The following is a 19,630-nucleotide window of genomic DNA, read 5'->3' as shown; positions in this document are numbered from 1 at the left end:
AATGAGATGTTTACCTTCAATAGTTTAAAAACAGGTTCAGTTTGAGTTTGCTCAAATCATCTTTAAACCTTGGGTGTCAGTAGAACCACTGCTGAACCACAGGTTTTAGTGGAACCAGTGTCTGCTTATTTACCTGCCAAATATAAATTTGCCATGGAACCAATGTTCAGGTTGCTTGGGACAGCAAGCACCTTGTTAAGGAAAAGGAAGAAAAATCTAATTTTAGCATATCAAACTTGACAGCATAATTTTTTAAAATATTCCCATCTCAAAGAAAGTGTACAAGCAATGAGTGAGGCTATGAGATTATTTCCAGATATAAAAATAATTGCAGAAGACTATCCAATTAGCAGTTAAGCACTGAGGGAATTCCTTTGCATTGTGGCCTTACTGTCTTTGTTCTGAAGAAAAATTCTGCCTTCAGGAGTCTAAACTAATGAAAGAGTTCTTCATTATGTCAGTGAGAGTATGGAGGGAGTCCCCACGGCACAGGGACCTTGCCGGGTGACGAAGCGTAAGAACTGTCTGTTCCTAGTTTAACTTGTTCATACCTTCCACAGCAAGGGGGAACCCTGGCTGAGGCCGTGACCAAAGGAGACCCTTTGGAAAATAACAGAACCAGAGGCAATTTGGGTTCAGATCCTTAGTCCTCCTTGGGCCAAACTCTAATCTATAGGCCTTTCCTAAAAAAAAAAAAAAAAAAGAAGTAGAAAAAGAAATCGTCATATAAAAATTAAGTTCTATTCAACAAATATTTATGGGATGCCCAGCTGACATGGGCTTGTACAACTGGAAACCAGAACTTTAAACCCTCCAAACCCCATATCTCACTTACTCAACCAAATACTAAGACAATTTTTCCCCATCGCCCTTCACACCTTTGTTAGTTGCTACTTCTGTAGCCAGTAAAAGCTCTGCTTCCTCCAACATCATTCAACTTACAGTTGTGTGACCCTCAAGAAGGCAGAAAACAGTTTAATCAAAGGAAGAGCTTTCTAAAAAGCAGAAGTGACTTGGGAACACTTGGTAAGGCAGAGTTCTTGTCCCTGAAAGAATACAAGGAAGGGTTGCCGGGATATTCCTGAGAATGTAGAAGGGAAAGGAACTGGAAGAGAACATTTCTAAGGTCATTCCCCACTGTATCTAACACCCCGAAAGACTTAAAACACAGTGTCAACTTTCATATTTTATGTAAATTATAGGAAATTTCAACACCTTCATCCAACGGCTTTTCTGTGAGTGTGCCTCTTTCTACTCTGGGCTTCTACTATGTGACACAAGGCAGGTAAGTTAACTTCTCCAGGCCTCACATTTATCATCACTTAAATGAAAGGCAAGAGATTACGTAATCTCACAAATCCCGTCCAGCTCAAACATTTTCTGGTGAACATTGACTTTACCCTCTCTCCTTTTTACCAAATTAAATTTAGGAATTCTATATACCATAAAATCCCCTAAAAATCATCATATAGGCAAAGAACAGTACATGAAGGTGACAACACATAATATAAATATGGCAAAAGCAATAGATTTCTTGTATACTATCAATTATGAATTTCAAAACATAATGAAAGAAGTTTAATTTAAAAATACCCAAGATTAGCATGTAATAGGAAAAGAATGACTTCTTGTTCTGAAGACATGAAAAAAATCTATATACCCATTCTTAGGTGAGAAAACTAAACACAGTAAGTATGTTGATTCTTCTAAACTATTTCACAGACTTAGTGCAGGGTTTCCCAGCCTCTGCTTAATGACAGTGTGTGCCTTATTATTGTGCCAAATAATTCTTTGGACTTTTTTTAAGGGAGGGAGGGAAACCATGTGCATTGTAGGATGTAGACCAGCATCTCTAACATCTACCCATTTGATGCCAGCAGCACTCCTCCAAGTTGTTGATAATCAAAGCTAAATGCTACCCAGACATTGCCAAATATCCCCAAGGGACAACAATGCTCGAGTCGGGAACTGTTGACTTAATGCAAAGTCCTAAGAGGACCTTCTCTATTCACTATCTGACAAAGGACTCTAAAGTCCATATGAAATAATAAACTATACTAACAGTCAGATTGGGTTTGGGTGGACTCTGGGAGTTGGTGATGGACAGGGAGGCCTGGCGTGCTGCGGTTCATGGGGTCGCAAAGAGTCGGACACGACTGAGCACCTGAACTGAACTGAACTGTCAAGAAGTGTTTTAAAAAGAAGATAAATACATTATGCAGCTCTGAAAGTAAAAAACTGAAATATAGAAGGAAGAGTAGTTAAACTGAACAAAGAATCAGACAGAAGAAAAAGACCATGACCTCAGTTAACTCAGATATATAGCAACTAGCATATGACGCCATTACAAACAAGTAGGAAAAAGGAGATCCTTCATTAAATAGTTGTGGAACAACTGTTTATTGTTTGGGGAAAAAAATCCAAGCTAACTCCATATTCACATTATATATGTTCCAATTATCTATTGCTATATAACAAAGTACCCCCCAAACCTAAGGTCTTTAAAGCAACAATTTATTATTATCTCTTGTGGTTCTGGGAGTTGACTAGGTCAGGAGGCACCAGTCACTTGGGGTCTCTCATGCACTGCAGTCAGATGTCAACTAGAGCTGCATAGGCTTCTAAAGCGGTTCCCTCATATCCTAGTTGTCAATGGGAACATCTGAACATGGCCTCTGCATATGGCTTGGGCTCCTCACAGCACAGAGGCTGATTTTTAGCACATTTAAGAGCCATGCCTACCACAGGCACAGCATTACTTACGCCATATATTATTGGCCAAAGAAGTCTCAGGACTCACCCAAATTCAAAGGGGTGAAAAAAAATAAAGTGAACTGGTAAAGGAAATGGTAATAAAGGAAGTGGTAAAGTCACACTAAAGAAAAGCACATGGAATGGGAAAGATGGCTTCAGTCATCATTTGAAAATATGATCAGCCATAATATACTGAAATAAATTCCAGGGAAATTAAGAGTTAAGTATTATTAATAAATATTTATTAAAAATAAAATACAAAATAACTGAAATAAACTATATCTAAGACTTTTTTTAAATTTTAGGATGCAGAAGGCAGAGATAAATAGATATAACTACAAAATTATTTTAGCTCAGAAAGTACCATAAACAAAATTGAAAAGCAAACAAAAGACTAGGCAATTACCAGCATTTTATATAACAAAGCAGTATGGACTTAATATGCAAAGAGGCCTTACAAATCAATAACAAAGACAAACATTCCTATGGAAGAAAATGTCAAAAGACATAAACAATTCACCAAAAAAGAATCCATCAGATAAGACATAAAATAGACACTCTCAATGTTCTGCTAGCAGATTGAGTAGAAAGTATAAAACATGATCTAACCTGTCTGGGAACCAACTTGGTAATACGGTCAAGGGTATTTAAAATGGTCACTAGACCCAGTAATCTGCCATCATTTAAAAAGATATTTGTGATAATATAGCTTTAACAAAAAAGAAACCAAACTTAAATATAATATACTTCTCACACACATAAAAAATATCCACTGTACTTTCAAAGAATACATGGGGAAAGTTCATAGCATAAGGCAGACAAAGAGAATACAAGAAAACAAAATTTGTTTAAATATTTATTACCACTATTATCTATCACAAGATATTCATACATATTTATTTCCTAAATATTAACAAAGGATATCTCTGTATCTGGGGAATACTGATACAAGTAGATGATTTTACATTGTTCTTTATCATTTTTTAGTATTTAAAATTTTTTCTATGGTAAACATGTATTTTTATACTCGGGGGGAAAAAAAGCAATTTAAAGAAAAAATACTACTATTGATGGATGAAAAGGTCACACGTTACTAAGTTATTGCTGAAAGACTAAAAAGCCAGTAAAAAGTAGGAGAATAAACACGACTGTGCAGCCAGTGATATCAGGGACAATTACACCTGGAACCAGTGACCCATTATATGGCCCATTTGGTCTGCAATCAAGTCATTTTCCCAAGCTTATGACCTGGCCATGACACAGATTCTCATGTAGTTGTTCAACGTGACTGCTCTATAAACTTTTCATTTTACCCTTTCAATATTCAGCCCATTTGTTTTCTTTGCACAGTGGATATCTGAAATATCTTCTTCAGAGCTTTATTTTTTTCATTTCACCCCCATTAAAATGTACATATCCTTGTTAAGGACAACCCTTTAAGCTGCCAAGAGTCACTTACACCGAAGTATGAATAAATTTCAAACTCTTATCTAGTGAGGAGGACCCAGGATGTCTTAGAGAAAGAATGAATATTTTTTAAGAAAGAAAAGGATATCAGATAGGAGTCTAGAGGGTATCTGAGACAAATTATATTCTTCCCTAACTGTGACTTCCCTGAAGGGTGTTCCTGAAATGTCCTTCCCTACCTTAATCAGCATGTAGTACTGCAGTGGTTCTCAAAGTGCAGTGCCTGAACCAATAGCATCAACATCACCTGGGGACTTGTTAGAAATGCGGATTCTAGGACCCACCCTATAACAACTGAATCAGTAGGGCCAACCCACTGGCATTTTCACAGGCCCTTTCTGAAATGCTAGTGCACATTCAAGTTCAAGAAGTATTGCTCTAATGTCCATTAGAGTCCCTGCCTCTCTATCATTCATATGCATTATGACCATGGGTTTTAATGATTTGTCAAACTCCTTTATTAGTATAAGAATATCATTTTCAGAAAGGTTATGAGGAAATTATAAGCTACTCATTGAGAGCTAAACTCTGTGATAATAAGGCAGAGAATAGGTGTCCATGGCTGAGTAGGTAGCCACTGGATAAAAAGGAAGATGGCCACTGATAAAGGTCAATGTGAATGCTCTGTTAGGGTCAATAGTTTGCCTCCCAAATTGCTGCAACTTGCAACAACCACCAAAGTCAGAGTGGTTTTGCTTTCTTTTTAAAATTGGAGCTCTCAACAGAGCATGTCTTCACATACAGTTGAAAAAAGTCCAAAAGATTTCCTGTTGTACAATGAAATGTTCATCTCATGTTATTTAGTTTAGCATCCTTGGTCTTTCTTTGGAAGGGAAAGGGGAGGGAGGAAGATGCATATTTTTAGAACGAAGGAACAATTTATCATTCAATGAAACAGCACAGAGGCTTAAATCAAGTGTGTGGAAATAATATGTTGTTATTACTAGTCTTAACTCTTCTAAATTATAACCTATAAACCCTGCAATGCTTGACTTAAATATCCCATCCACATTTGCAGGAAATCTAAATGGTTATTTCCTCTTTTATTGCATGCATTACAGAAGGATTTACTGTTGCTCCACAAAGCACATATGAGGAGCATGTTATCCAGGATGTCAGTGTAACCAGGCACGATTGATAAGCACACAGCCCACATCACATATGTATGCTGGGAGCCTTTATGTGCAGTTAATTAGTTTAGCTATTGCTTTCATGGTTCATTTAGAAGCTTCATGCTTCATTAAATATCAATAAATTGTATCCTCAAAAAACCTTTTCAGTAAAAATACGATTGTGTCTTCAAGTGATAATCTTGTTAATGGATGTATATATTGCAAGCATGTCTATCAGGAATGACAAAAAACTCTGAATTGCCATGGCTGCAGAACCCTGAAGAAACATGCAAATTTTATTCTATGGTTTAAAATACATGCTTCATCCACACATATTTTCTTACAGTAGGAGAAAAAAATCTTTTTTAACTTTCCAAAAATGATGCTTCTTTTAAGTTTCTATTTTTATTTCATCAAGAGTGCCTACTTAGGTTTCATAAGCTCATTTTATCCATTACATCAATTCCAAGCTTTCTTTATTGGAAAGACAAGCTTTCAGCAGCTTCTCATAGCATGAAAGAGAAGTTTTCAGGAAACATGTGTTCTTCACTTCCCTGATACACACATCCAGAGAGGCCAAGGGTCATGATTACTGGTCTTATCCTGTTAGGTATTAAGTCAACTCTATCAGTGAATGTGGAGAAGGCAATGGCACCCCACTCCAGTACTCTTGCCTGGAAAATCCTATGGACGGAGGAGCCTGGCAGGCTGCAGTCCATGTGGTCATTAGGAGTCGGACACGACTGAGTGACTTCACTTTATTTTTTCACTTTCATGCATTGGAGAAGGAAATGGCAACCCATTCCAGTGTTCTTGCCTGGAGAATCCCAGGGACAGGGGAGCCTGGTGGGCTGCCATCTGTGGGGTCGCACAGAGTCGGACACGACTGAAGCAACTTAGCAGCAGCAGCAGCAGCACCAGTGAATGATCTGGGCTGTTCACTGAATGCCAGGAGCAGGTGGGTCAATTGAGGAGGGTCTGGATGAGGAAAGAGGAGCTTCATCTATCTAAGCAGATGGTCCAGTTCACACATCTTCTCTGTGAAGACATTCTCAACCTCCTCAGACATGAAAGTTATCACTCTTTTCCTTACTTTTCTTTCAGTTCAGTTCAGTCACCTCAGTCATGTCCGACTCTTTGTGACCCCATGGACTGCAGCACGCCAGGCTTCCCTGTCCATCACCAACTCCCAGAGCCTACTTAAACTCATGTCCATCATGTCAGTGATGCCACCCAACCATCTCATCCTCTGTTGTCCCCTTCTCCTCCCACCTTCAATCTTTTCCACCATCAGGGTCTTTTCCAATGAATTGGTTCTTTGCATCAGGTGGCAAAGTACTGGAGTTTCAGCTTCAGCATCAGTCCTTCCAATGAATTTCTATAGCTCTTTGTTAATGCTTCCATTATGGATCATATTATAATCTATTATAGTTATTCATTCATTCATTCATCCACTCATTCAACAAAATGGTAAATGAGACAAGTAAGATCTGCTTTTTCATAAAGTGTGCATTCTCATGGTGAGGAGATACACAATGAAACAAACGGATAAATGAACAAGATAATTTCAAACAAGGGTAAGTGCCATGAAAACAGAAAACAAATAGATGGGCTTAAGAAGCATGAGCAGTGGTGGGAGGGTGTTACTTTGGACTGAGTAGCAGGAAGGCCCGTGAAAGAGATGGCTCATAAGCTGAGACACAAATGGTGAAACTAGCCATGCAACAACATGGGCAGAGTCCTAAGCAGAGGAAGCTGCCAAGTGCAAAGACCTAAAGGCTGATCCAGCTTAGCATGTTGGAGAAAGGAAAAGAAAATCAGGCTGACTGAAATGTACTCAGCCAAAGGGGAGCATGGTACCAGACAAAGATGGAGATGACTTAATCTTTTGACTTAAGACTATAGCTCCTAGAAAAGAAGGCCTGTGTCTCACATGAGTTGGTAGCTCTAGTCCTTAGTCTCATAGATGACATATGATCAACAAATCTGTGTTGAATTAATAAAGTAAATGAACCATTTCTCAAGGTCATACGTGAAATACTGAGGAATTTTTTCTCTTGCTTTGTATAATTTGCCTTCTCACAGCCCCAACTTTCAACACGGATGATCATGATCATCTATGCAAAGATAACATATCATGGACTCTTAATGCTGGAGAAGATTCTTTTAGTCGCTTTTCCATCAGTAACAATGAATTTGTGCTTGGAAATCGCTGATGGTTCTTGTGACCAAGAATGACATATGTTCAGGAGACGAGAACCAGGAGTTAAAAGGCAAACCAATAAGGTTTCAGTAAGTAGCTTGAAAAGCTCAGACTCATGCCCTGAGATTTGTTTATTTATTGATATTTAGTACTTAAATTCAGAGAAGGCAATGGCAACCCACTCCAGTACTCTTGCCTGGAAAATCCCATGGACGGAGGAGCCTGGTAGCCTGCAGTCCATGGGGTTGTGAAGATTCAGAAACGACTGAGCAACTTCACTTTTACTTTTCACTTTGATGCATTGGAGAAGGAAATGGCAACCCACTCCAGTACTCTTGCCTGGAGAATCCCAGGGACAGAGGAGCCTAGTGGGCTGCCGTCTATGGGGTCGCACAGAGTCGGACACGACTGAAGTGACTTAGCAGCAGCAGTACTTAAATTCAGCCAATAATGAACAACCAAAAATTAATATTAATGTCATCACTGTTATCATCATCATTATCATCACTCTGAACATGAAATAATATAAATGAACCTTTCCAGTGGACTCTATTATCAGGATGGAGGAAGAAAAAGAGGAAAAGGAGACAGCTTACTAGAAATGCTTTCATTTCTTCTCTATGAAACATTTTTAGTCCTTTCAAAATAGGTTTATTTTGCCCCCTTGGTTTCTTTCTCATATCAGGCATGGTAGATGGGAGATCATTTTTGAATAACGGGTGAATGAACACCTGGTTTCACTTCTTCAGAATAAGCCCCAGTAGTGATAAGGAAATAATCAGTTGACACTGACAAGCTTTGAGACCACCACAAATGCAGAAAGCCAAGTGTTACCACATTGGATATGTGTGGGAAATGCAAACTTGCAGAACTTATGCACACCAGTAAAAATTCCAAAGGGGCCTGATGCCAGGAAAATGCCGTATTTTGTCAGAAAGTACATCTTTCACACAGAAGCAGGTCTGGCATAACTCGAAGCAACGTTAAAAACAAAGTAAAGTGGCATGTGATACCAGCCTTGCTGCCTGATGACAGAATTCGCGAGCTGTCTTCACTCCGAGCTTTTCAGAAACAAACTGAGTCCACACAGCCCCAGCCTATTTGAGTTTTGTCTTATTATCATGCTGTTCTCTGAAAAGTCCTTGCCTTTTAGGTAAATAAGATTTATTTTTCTCATTACAACTTTAATATTCCCAAGTTATAACTGATAATTTGATCCTAAGGAATTCTGTACTTTCCAATCTATTCTATAGCCAAGTTAGTGTTTCAGAAATGCTAACCATTTTAAACCTCTGGAAGCATGTAGGTGACTTCAAAACAACATTCAAATCAACTGACAAACCATGTAATAGCACTTCTCTTCATATTCATTGAGTGACCAACATTCAGAATTTCATTGGTAATCATTGCAGTTTATAGTACACTGATTTTACAAAAGTCAAATTTTAAAAAATGTTAGCCTATTAAAAATCCAATTTTTGTCAAGTGATTCATCATTTCCACAACACCTGTTCTGAGCCCGGACAATAAGAGTAAAAAGAGCTTTTATTTACCCTGGACAAAGGAGCCATGATGACAACAAACAGCATCCAAATCACCCCTTTGTGGATGCATTGCATTTTCTCTCCCCTCCTGTTGCAGCTGCTAAGTTACTTCAGTCGTGTCCGACTCCGTGTGACCCCATAGACGGCAGCCCACCAGGCTCCCCCGTCCCTGGGATTCTCCAGACAAGAACACTGGAGTGGGTTGCCATTTCCTTCTCCAATGCATGAAAGTGAAAAGTGAAAGTGAAGTCACTCAGTGGTGTCCAACCCTCAGTGACCCCATGGACTGCAGCCTACCAGGCTCCTCTGTCCATGGGATTTTCCAGGCAGGAGTACTGGAGTGGGGTGCCATTGCCTTCTCCGTCTCTCCCCTCTTAGTCAGCATCTATTTGTCTCTCTTCCTCTCATCCAGCCTTGATTATTAGTAGTAACAGGTACCTTACTTGCTGCAATAGTTTTTGAGGGCTGCCATAACAAATGTACCACAAACTGAGTGGCTTTAAATAACAGAAATTTATTCTCTCAAAGCTCTGGAAACTAAGTCCTAAATCCAGTTGTTGTGGGGTCATGCTGTCTCTGAAGGCTCTAGTGGAAGACCTTTCTTCTTCTTAGCTTCTGGCAGTTGTCAATAATCAAGCCTGGACAGTTCCTTGCTTTGGAGGGACACCACTCCACTCTCTACTTTGGTCATCACATGGTGCTCTTCCTGCGTGCCTTCTGTTTTCATGTGGCATTCTCATCTCCGTGCTATGTGCTAAGTCACTTCAGTCGTGTCCGACTCTGTGTGACCCCATAGACGGTAGCCCACCAGGCTCCCCTATCCCTGGGATTCTCCAGGCAAGAACACTGGAATGGGTTGCCATTTCCTTCTCCAATGTATGAAAGTGAAAGTGAAGCCGCTCAGTCGTGTCCGACCCTCAGAGATCCCATGGACCTCACCTTTCCAGGCTCCTCCATCCATGGGATTCTCCAGGCAAGAGTACTGGAGTGGGGTGCCATTGCCTTCTCCATCTCATCTCGGTATCCATGTCCAAATCTCCCTTTTTTAAATTAAGATCCAGTTATTGGATTAGGCCCCACCCTGCTCCAGCATGAAATCATCTTTTAACTTGATTACAACTACAAAACCCTATTTCCAAATGAAGTCAGCGCATTCTGAGATTCCGGGCAGGCATGAATTTGAGGGGGCACTATACAACTCAGTATGACTGCCAAGTGACATCCTTTCAAGGAGCCTGAGAACACGCTGCTATCTGAAGAATATTTGCAGATGAAATAACTACTCATGGAAGAAGAGGGAAAGGAAAGTGAAAAAATTCACACACAAAAGAGCCTAACAGGAAAGCTGCCAACAGCCTGGTGATTCTAGGTCTAAATTATTCTCATGCATGAGGTCAATCACCAACAGATTCATCATGCAAAAACACCTACCTAGCCACCAACTCAGGAAAAATGACTCTTTTGACCAAATGAACTTCTCTGGAACCAGGTGCCTAAGTGGAGCAACTTCCACTCAACTCTCAGACTATCAGAGGGCAGACACACTAAAACCATGATCACAGAAAACCAGTCAATCTGATCACACGGACCACAGCCTTGTCTAACTCAATGAAACTAAGCCAGGCCGTGTGGGGCCATCCAAGATGGGTGGGTCATGGTGGAGAGGTATGACAAAATGTGGTCCACTGGGCACCATAAGGGAAGGTAATGGCAAACCACTTCAGCATTCTTGCTTGAGAACCCCATGAACAGTATGAAAGGCAAAACGATAGGATACTGAAAGAGGAACTCCCCAGGTTGGTAGGTGCCCAATATGCTACTGGAGATCAGTGGAGAAATAACTCCAGAAAGAATGAAGGGATGGAGCCAAAGCAAAAACAATACCCAGTTGTGGATGTGACTGGTGATAGAAGCAAGGTCTGATGCTATAAAGAGCAATATTGCATAGGAACCTGGAATGTTAGGTCCATGAATCAAGGCAAATTGGAAGTGGTCATACAGGAGATGGCAAGAGTGAATGTCAACATTCTAGGAATCAGTGAATTTAAATGGGCTGGAATGGGTGAATTTAACTCAGATGACCATTATATCTACTACTGTGGGCAGGAATCCCTTAGAAGAAATGGAGTAGCCACCATGGTCAACAAAAGAGTCCGAAATGCAATCTCAAAAAAGACAGAATGATCTCTGTTCGTTTCCAAGGCAAACCATTCAATATCACAGTAATCCAAGCCTATGCCCCAACCAGTAATGCTGAAGAAGCTGAAGTTGAACGGTTCCATGAAGACCTCCAAGACCTTTTAGAACTAACACCCAAAAAAGATGTCCTTTTCATTATAGGGGACTGGAATGCAAAAGTAGGAAGTCAAGAAACACCTGGGGTAACAGGCAAATTTGGCCTTGGAGTACGGAATGAAGCAGGGCAAAGGGTAATGGAGTTTTGCCAAGAGAACACACTGGTCATAGCAAACACCCTCTTCCAACAACACAAGAGAAGACTCTACACATGGACATCACCAGATGGTCAACACCGAAATCAGATCTAGTAATACGTGAGGACAAATAGGAGAAATACCAGCAATGCCTGGGCATCACTCTATCATCACCTCCAACAGAAGAAAAGAAACTGAAGTTCATAGAGATTAAGCAATCATCCCCAAGTTATATAGGAGAGTCACATAAATTTACCTGAATCCAAAGTTGATACCTCATTCCTTATGTCTGAATGTGAGCACGCACGCACACACACACACACACACACACATACTTTAAAAATGATCATTTCATTTACTCTGTTCCTAGAACACATCATTTTCTTAATCTTCAAAATATTACAACCGGAAAACACCTCCACTATCATCTAACAACAATTTCATTTTATAGACGAACACACTGAAGAACAGAAATGGTAGTTGAATGACTTGTTCACTGGGAAAAACTAGTGACCAAACTGGGAATAGAACCTCAGAGGCTACACAGGTTGCAAGCGCTCCCTCATTCAAGGATACAATACAGTGATCTGATCCTTCACAATAATTAACTTCAACCTTATTTTGTAATTTACTTTATGCCAGGCCAGTTGCCATGTTTTTCTCTAAACATGAAATGGGCAAAGGGTCTGTATTCTGGTTTTAATTTCCCTGACTGTGTGAGTGCACATTTAACTTTCTTCTTCAGACGATGGTGGGTCATTTGGTGTCCTGAAAAACCAACAGTGTTATTACAACTTGACTCTGACAAATGCTTGCTCTTTGTCTCTCATCTTATCTCTTTGGGTCTCAGGATGGCAAACCCTGGGAAAATTATACAAAAAGCCCCAAATATCTGAAACCAGCATTGTCCTCACAGACACATGCTTATAGCATTTCTCTTGAGTTTTATTCTTTCATTAGCCCACAGCTTGCTAATTAATTGGAATTTTCCAGGGCTTTTGTTGTTGTAACAAAGTTGAACAATGCAAAATCTCATTCCTTCTTGTTAAAGAGGTCCATCCACCCTCCAAAGAGTAGCACAAAGATGGCTGGGATAAGAGGGAGGATTAAGTCAACTTTGAAAGGATCAGACTTCATTAGTTCCTGGGCCCCCCTCCATCTCCACAGCTGCCTTCATCTTCACCAAAACTGTTTTATGGAAATTAATATCTTAACCATGGTTTTTATCCAAAGAAGAGGCTGCTTAGACGGCATTATGTAGGATCTAAAATTAGATGGCAAAGAACATCCTAGAAGCATAGAATAAACAATATCGGGAGGCAAAAAATACTGTACTAGGTGAGAGGGCTATTTAAGGACAAAAATTCATGGATCAGGGAAGAAGGGAGTAAAACCTAGATGAACATTCCCAAGCAAGGCAAAAATCAGACTTAAAAGAAACAAAGAGATGCTTAATCTTGGCAATCAATGGTGCCACTTAAACCAAAGATAGCAGAGCAGCTGGAGACTAGAAGTAGGGAAGGGAAGTGATGAGAGATTAATTCTTAATTTTGCTTTTGGCTTCCCTTTCCAGATATCATGGTATGGTATCATGCTATGCTTTGATACACTGGGCTACTGAAACTTGTGGAAATCTTCCTGGGCTCTGTCTTATCCACACTGTGAGAGGCTCTAGAGCAATTCTGCCTTTGATGCTCCATGGACACAGGATAAGAAAGGCTGAAGGGGTCCTCCAACATGGGGAGGAAGCCATTTCCAACATCATCCCTGCAGAATTCCTTTTCATATAAACATCTACTTGAATGTCCAAAGCAAAAAAAAAAAAAAAAAATCATCATACGTTTTTAAAACTGCATTCTTTTCCACAGAGAAAAAAAGTTTTCTAATTTATTTGTCTATAGGTAAACACAAAAAATATTTTCTAATATCCAGACCTACACATCATAACATGGAACTACACTTTCACTGCTGCAGAGCCTGGGAGACTTTCAAAATCTCACCCCTCCAGACTGATGCCTGACAGGCAGTCACTCCAGTCACCTGAGATGCCGCACAGTTTTGAACAAGCTGAGAACGAGGTGTCTGTGTAGAAATCCAGATAGAACTACAAAGGCAACTGGAAGGGAGAGCCTGGAAACAGAGCGAGAATAAAGTTCTGGGGATATCAATAAGTATAGAGTCTTCAATGCAGGTAAGATTGTTCAAGAATCACGTATATGCTGCTGCTGCTAAGTCGCTTCAGGCGTGTCCGACTCTGTGCGACCCCATAGATGGCAGCCCACCAGGCTCCCCCGTCCCTGGGATTCTCCAGGCAAGAACACTGGAGTGGGTTGCCATTTCCTTCTCCAATGCATGAAAGTGAAAAGTGAAAGTGAAGTCGCTCAGTCGTGTCTGACTCTTAGCGACCCCATGGACTGCAGCCCACCAGGCTCCTCCATCCATGGGATTTTCCAGGCAAGAGTACTGGAGTGGGGTGCCATTGCCTTCTCCGAATCACGTATATAGGGAACGGAAAATCAGGAAAAGGGTAGAATTCTGAGAATCTCCAATGTTTAGGGCTACAGGCAAAAAGGAATCTGCAATGAGAAGAGAAAGTGTCTCTCGGGTCAGGGATGGTGTGAGCAGGAGGGACCAGGGTGGGAAGCCACAATATTTAAAGACATAGACTCTGGAGTGAAACCACTTGGCTTCAAATCCAGGAACAACTGCTTACAGGACTTGGAACCCCAAATAAAATATGGAATCTCTACATATTTCCATTTCTCCCTCTGGAAAATGGGGAAAACAGTAACATATCATATAGTTCTAATGCAAAGTACTTGATATAGTGTCTTGCTCATATTAAGCATTCAAAAAGTTGATTACCCATGATTAATATGTTTATAGGAATAGATACAGAAGGTTATGGGTGACTAGGAGCACCTCAGATCCTTTTCTAGAACTACTCTGCATACACCGAAGAGTAGAAAAGAAAGCTTTGGCCCAGAAGACAGACGGCAGAACCCCATAAGGCAAACAGAGAACAAAGTATAAGGAAGATAGGGCTTGAGAAAATCTTTACCAAAAAAAAAAAGAGGATTATGATGTTCGGTTGCCTAAGAGGTGATGTGGAGAATAAACCATAAAAATAACCATTCTTACAACAATGGCAAGTGAAAGAGAGCTGCACTAGAGATGTGAGGTCAAGATCTGACTGATTGCTATGGCACAACCAATGGCATATTTTAGAAAAAGTTCCTTCTCCTTCCTGAACTTCAGTTTCATACAAAAATAGCCAAGGAATTCCTCTCCCAGTTTGAACCATTTATGACTTGGGGTATTCTATAAGTTAGCCTAAGGGATTCAGTGGCTACAAGCGAAAGCAATAACACTGGTGAAGACATTAGGTATCAAAGGAAGCAGAAAACCCAAAAGTTACCTGAAGTTTAAGAAGTAGAGACAGCCATATCTTCCCTTCTTTTTCCTCGTCCATCTGCCCCAAAACCAGAGATAAGAGGAAAGAAAGGATAGGATCAACTGAATCAAGGCTGAAACCAAGCATCGTTCCTGTTCATCAGCAACTCCAACAAAGCTTTTGGAGGAGAGCCAGAAGGTGGATATAAGAAAGACAAAAATGCAGGTAATGTTGATTTAGGTAGAAAATTAGAAGTAAACCCATTAACTCTGGATCCTAAAGGACAAAGACCACGCCTAACTAATTCACAATCCTCATTGTACTATTCAATCAAATAACTCCCAACGTGAAGTGAATTACCCAAGAGCAAATGTTAGTGATGCAAAGCTGGCACAGGAGCTCATGTTTGCTTACTCAGTTCAGTACCACAGAAGTCTGCATTCCATGGAGGTATGCATTTAACTGGTATGCATCAAATTCCAAATTATAGCATTTCCTAATAAGAGGTTTTATGTGGGAGGTAATAAGAATAATTGCTATAATTGCTAAATTCTTGGGAAATCATTGGATTTCTCCATTTTCATGGGAAGCTGAGAGGACAAACAGGAAAGGAAAATAAAATACATTAAGCCCTAGCTACATGCTAGACAATTTGCTAAGTAATTTCTTGTACATTCTCATATATCTCATGACTCTGTGAGTCTCATAGGTTCTGAGTTCCCCGAGGAGAGTAACAGTATGTTATTCACCCACAAACTTCAGTGCTTGACAAAGTACTTGCACACAGTAGGTGCCCAATATCTGCTTGCTGAATGAATAAGATATTCCTGGTACACAAAGTGAAGATCAGAGATATTATGTATTCAAGATGGTTATGTTTGCTAGTAAAAGTAGCAGCATTAGAATCTGAAGTTAAAGTTGGGATTATCTGAGCCCATAGTATATTTGGTTCCTTCCCCCATATGAACCACCTTTCATAAACTTTTCTCTAATCCCAAGAAAAGCACTTATTTTCTAACAGATGCAGTGGCTGATTTTTATCATGTATATGGCTTTTCCATCCTCTTCTTTAGTCCTAGGCTGTTTTCAAAGTGTTTTTTCCAGATGCGATTTTTGGTGTGGTTACTCCTCTCCAATGGCCAAGCACTGTTAGTATCCCTAAGGATACTGATGAGAACACACTCCCAAGGGCCAAGAGCAAGGAAGCACAGAGCCATGGGAAGAGCATGCTGGTCCTGGGCTCCAGTGTACAGTCTGTTCCTAATGCGTAGAGATAACATAACTGGTCTGGTTAAAGGCAATCTTTCCCTCCCTGCTTGTTAGCAAAGGATTCAAATTAAAACTCAGCAAGCAAGTCAGACTAATTGTCTTTCTACTTTGTCTCTCTCTCTCTCTCCTCTCTTCCTTGCCAAAGCGTCAGACCAGATCACTGTTATAAATGACTTGCTAAAGCATATCCAAAACTGAAGGTTTGTTTTTTTTCTAATTATATATATATATAAGTCATTCCTTTCAGATATTTTTTATTTGAAGCTGTTAACTGGACTCTACTTTATTCATCCAAGAAAACCCAAAGAAATGGATAATGATTCAAAACAGACTACATTTGAACAGTTCTATACATTATATGCAAAGAAATGTTCCCACAACAAAGTCACTAAATGACTGTCATCATGTCTGAATAGAGGAATAAAAGTGAATTGCAATAAAAGCGAGTTGTTTAAAGGATCTTTAGCTCATGTCTACCCAATTATCCTGTTACATTATGTACTGAACAAAGGATCCTGATACTCAGAGTATTAAGTAATAGAAACATTTTGAGAAATAAACCAACATTTGTACTTTAGGAAATATTTATGTATCATTTTCTGATTTTATAAGCATCATAACTGTCCTCCAAGCCTTTGACCAGTGTCAAATTTTCTTCTAGTGCATATTCTTCTTTACTGTGTTGGGACACCCTATGATATATTAAGCAAGAAATTCTATGGAAATAAGATATAAGCCTTGGTCCCTAGTTAGGTCTTAGTGAAGTAAAAGTCACTCAGTCATGTCCAACTGTTTGCAACCCCATGGACTACACAGTCCATGGAATTTTCTAGGCCAGAATACTGAAGCGGGTAGCCTTTCCCTTCTCCAGGGGATCTACCCAACCCAGGGATCAAACCCAGGTCTCCTGCATTGCAGGCAGATTCTTTACCAGCTGAGCCAGCCTAATCACTGAAACATCATTCTGTTTAACACAAATTCTCTAACTGGATTATATGATCCAGATTTACTAGATTTATTTATTTGTATTTATTTAGAATTTAGAAGATGAAAATCATGGTAGCATTGTAGGAAGATATATGTTATTTAACTTATAAATGATGAGTTATTTAAACAAGCTTACAGTATTCTGACATTTTTTCCCTATGGGATCAAAGATCATCACCACCATTTTCAATGAGGAAGGAGGAAGGAGCTAATTGTTCTGATTCTTGGCATCTCCAACCCCAGTTAATTGTTGGCCAAGGTTCTGCTGCTGTCAAACATTGTCTACCAGTAGCTCTCTTTGTTTCAGTCTCATAAATGAGACCTCTACAGCTTGGCATACACAAGAAATGCATAAAGAATGACATCAAGATTTCTACTTTGCATTCACTGACTTAAAAAAAATTAACATCATTAGTAGCCCCAGATTCTGAAAGTTAATAAACAGCTTTGAAAGCCCTAAAAAGTTTACCAAGGCTTTCAGATAACTCCATGGTGGTCTCAGAAATGTTGTTTTGGTGTAGAGAGACAAAAAGAACATGGGAGAATGAGTTGAAAGATCAGGGTGCTAATCTCACAGCTGTCATTTATGTGTGATCCAGGATTTTCTTTTGCTATAAGGACACTGGGAGAATTGGCAAAATCACTGAGGTCTATATACTAAATAACAGTATGGGTCAATATTAATTTCCTGATTTTGATAATTGTAATGCAGTTATGTAAAAGAATTTTCTTGTTTTTAGGAAGCACACATTAAAGAATTTAGGAGCAAAGGGACACCATGTCTGCAACTTACTCTAAATGGTTCAGAAAAAAAAAAAAAATGGAATAGTGGAACAAATGTAGTAAAAACATTTGAGAAATCTGAGTAAAGAGTATAAGGAAATTCTTTGCACTGTTCTTGCAACTTTTCTTTTATTTATTTATTTATTTATTTATTTATTTTTTGCAACTTTTCTAAGTCTGAAATTATATCAAAATAAAATACAAAATAAACCATAGGTGTATAATCAGCAATTGGTGAATATTCACAGAATGCTAATCTAACAGTATCTTCATATACAGGGAGAGACAGAATGATGAGTTTCAAATGGAATCTTAACAAGTAGTAAAGGTATAAATCAGCAATGAAACGGTATGAGGGCCACTCTTTTGAACAGACCGGGGCAGCAGGACTGCCGGGAAGACCAAGTAAGTTTGTCTGGCTAGGATGAGGGAAACGGCTCGTCAACAGATCAGTTTTGCAACACATGTGAGGATGCCACCAAGGCATGAGGCCTGGGGTTAGAGAACCTCCCAGCCTGATAAAAAACATCTAACGCCGTATGCCATGTACAGTGTGTTAAAGTCTTTGAGATAATCACCTAGGGGCATGCACATCTTGTTATCCAAGCACATACCCAAAACAACATCCCCAAGATCAAGCACTAGATGCAGGCAAACACACGTAGGCAACCCCCACGTAGGAAAGTCTCCTTTGGGACTAAAACATACAGTGGAACTCTTTTCCACACTCTGCAAAGTTTTCAGAAAAATACCCACGTTCTGTCCAACATCTGTATGCTCAGGGTGTGTGTTTTACTAGTAACTACCTAAATTCATGGAAGCAGGAACATTCCAAAGACTTCCACTATAAATACTAAGTAAAAATCATGAATCTCATAACTGAGGATCACACACAGAGTCAGGCAGGGAATACAATAGACAGAAAAATTAATTGATCAATTAATAACTTTTAAGAAATCATATTCCTAAAACTGTGTTCATAGTACATATAGATCACACAAATGAAGTCATATGAGAGTGAGCAAGCTTTTATCTAAGGATAAGATTTATCACCACCCCTGTACATGGTGAATGCCCTTTTATTAATATCATCTGTAAGTCATATTTAGCATACCAGACCTTCACTCCTGAAATGTTATGACTTTCCATCATGGAAGGGGTATTTATTACAATTCAATTCTGCAGGGATGAACATGACAATATACATATAAGTACAGTATTCACCAAAACAGGGTAGAGATAAAAGAGTTCTTTTTATTCAGTAAAAGAGCTTCAAGAATAGCTTAAATTAAGCCTTCAAAAATGAAATGTGTTGTACCCAAGCCTAGTAAGAAAGACTCTACAGAAGCTGCTTAGAAAGAGATTAGATTAAAATTTAACCTATTGCATTCTGTTCCTTACCTTAAAAGAAATTATAAGCTGTCTTCAGGCTTCCATTTTTAGTGTTAAAAAACGAAAGAAACAGATGGAATAAACCTCATCTGCTTAATTTGAAAATCAGATGCAGACTTCAAAATTTAGAGTAAGGAGAGACTCTTGCTGTTTCATTGTTTAAGACTTTAACTACCTGAGACAAAAACTGCTTACATCATCCAACGTGGCCTTTGATGCATTGATAAGGTATCATATAACACAAAAATTCATGACAAAAGCAGTCACACGGAAGGAATCTAAGATAGTTTGAA

At 39.3% G+C, this 19,630-nt stretch overlaps 1 protein-coding gene and 1 long non-coding RNA gene across 5 annotated transcripts in view; one reads left to right on the top strand and one right to left on the bottom strand.

Annotated features, from left to right (window-relative positions):
* The window catches only part of GLIS3 (GLIS family zinc finger 3), a 504,978-nt gene that overhangs the window by 364,198 nt on the left and 121,150 nt on the right, over nt 1-19,630 (bottom strand). The window lies entirely within an intron of this gene.
* Nucleotides 1,003-16,510, top strand: LOC132345948 (uncharacterized). The gene is made up of 4 exons (XR_009495551.1): nt 1,003-1,285; nt 7,419-7,625; nt 13,414-13,703; nt 15,000-16,510. It is a non-coding gene; the product is annotated as an uncharacterized lncRNA (long non-coding RNA).

The sequence above is a fragment of the Bos taurus genome, chromosome 8 (assembly GCF_002263795.3).
Source record: "Bos taurus isolate L1 Dominette 01449 registration number 42190680 breed Hereford chromosome 8, ARS-UCD2.0, whole genome shotgun sequence".
NCBI classification, from domain to species: domain Eukaryota; kingdom Metazoa; phylum Chordata; class Mammalia; order Artiodactyla; family Bovidae; genus Bos; species Bos taurus.
This window is presented reverse-complemented; position numbering and strand designations above follow the sequence as displayed.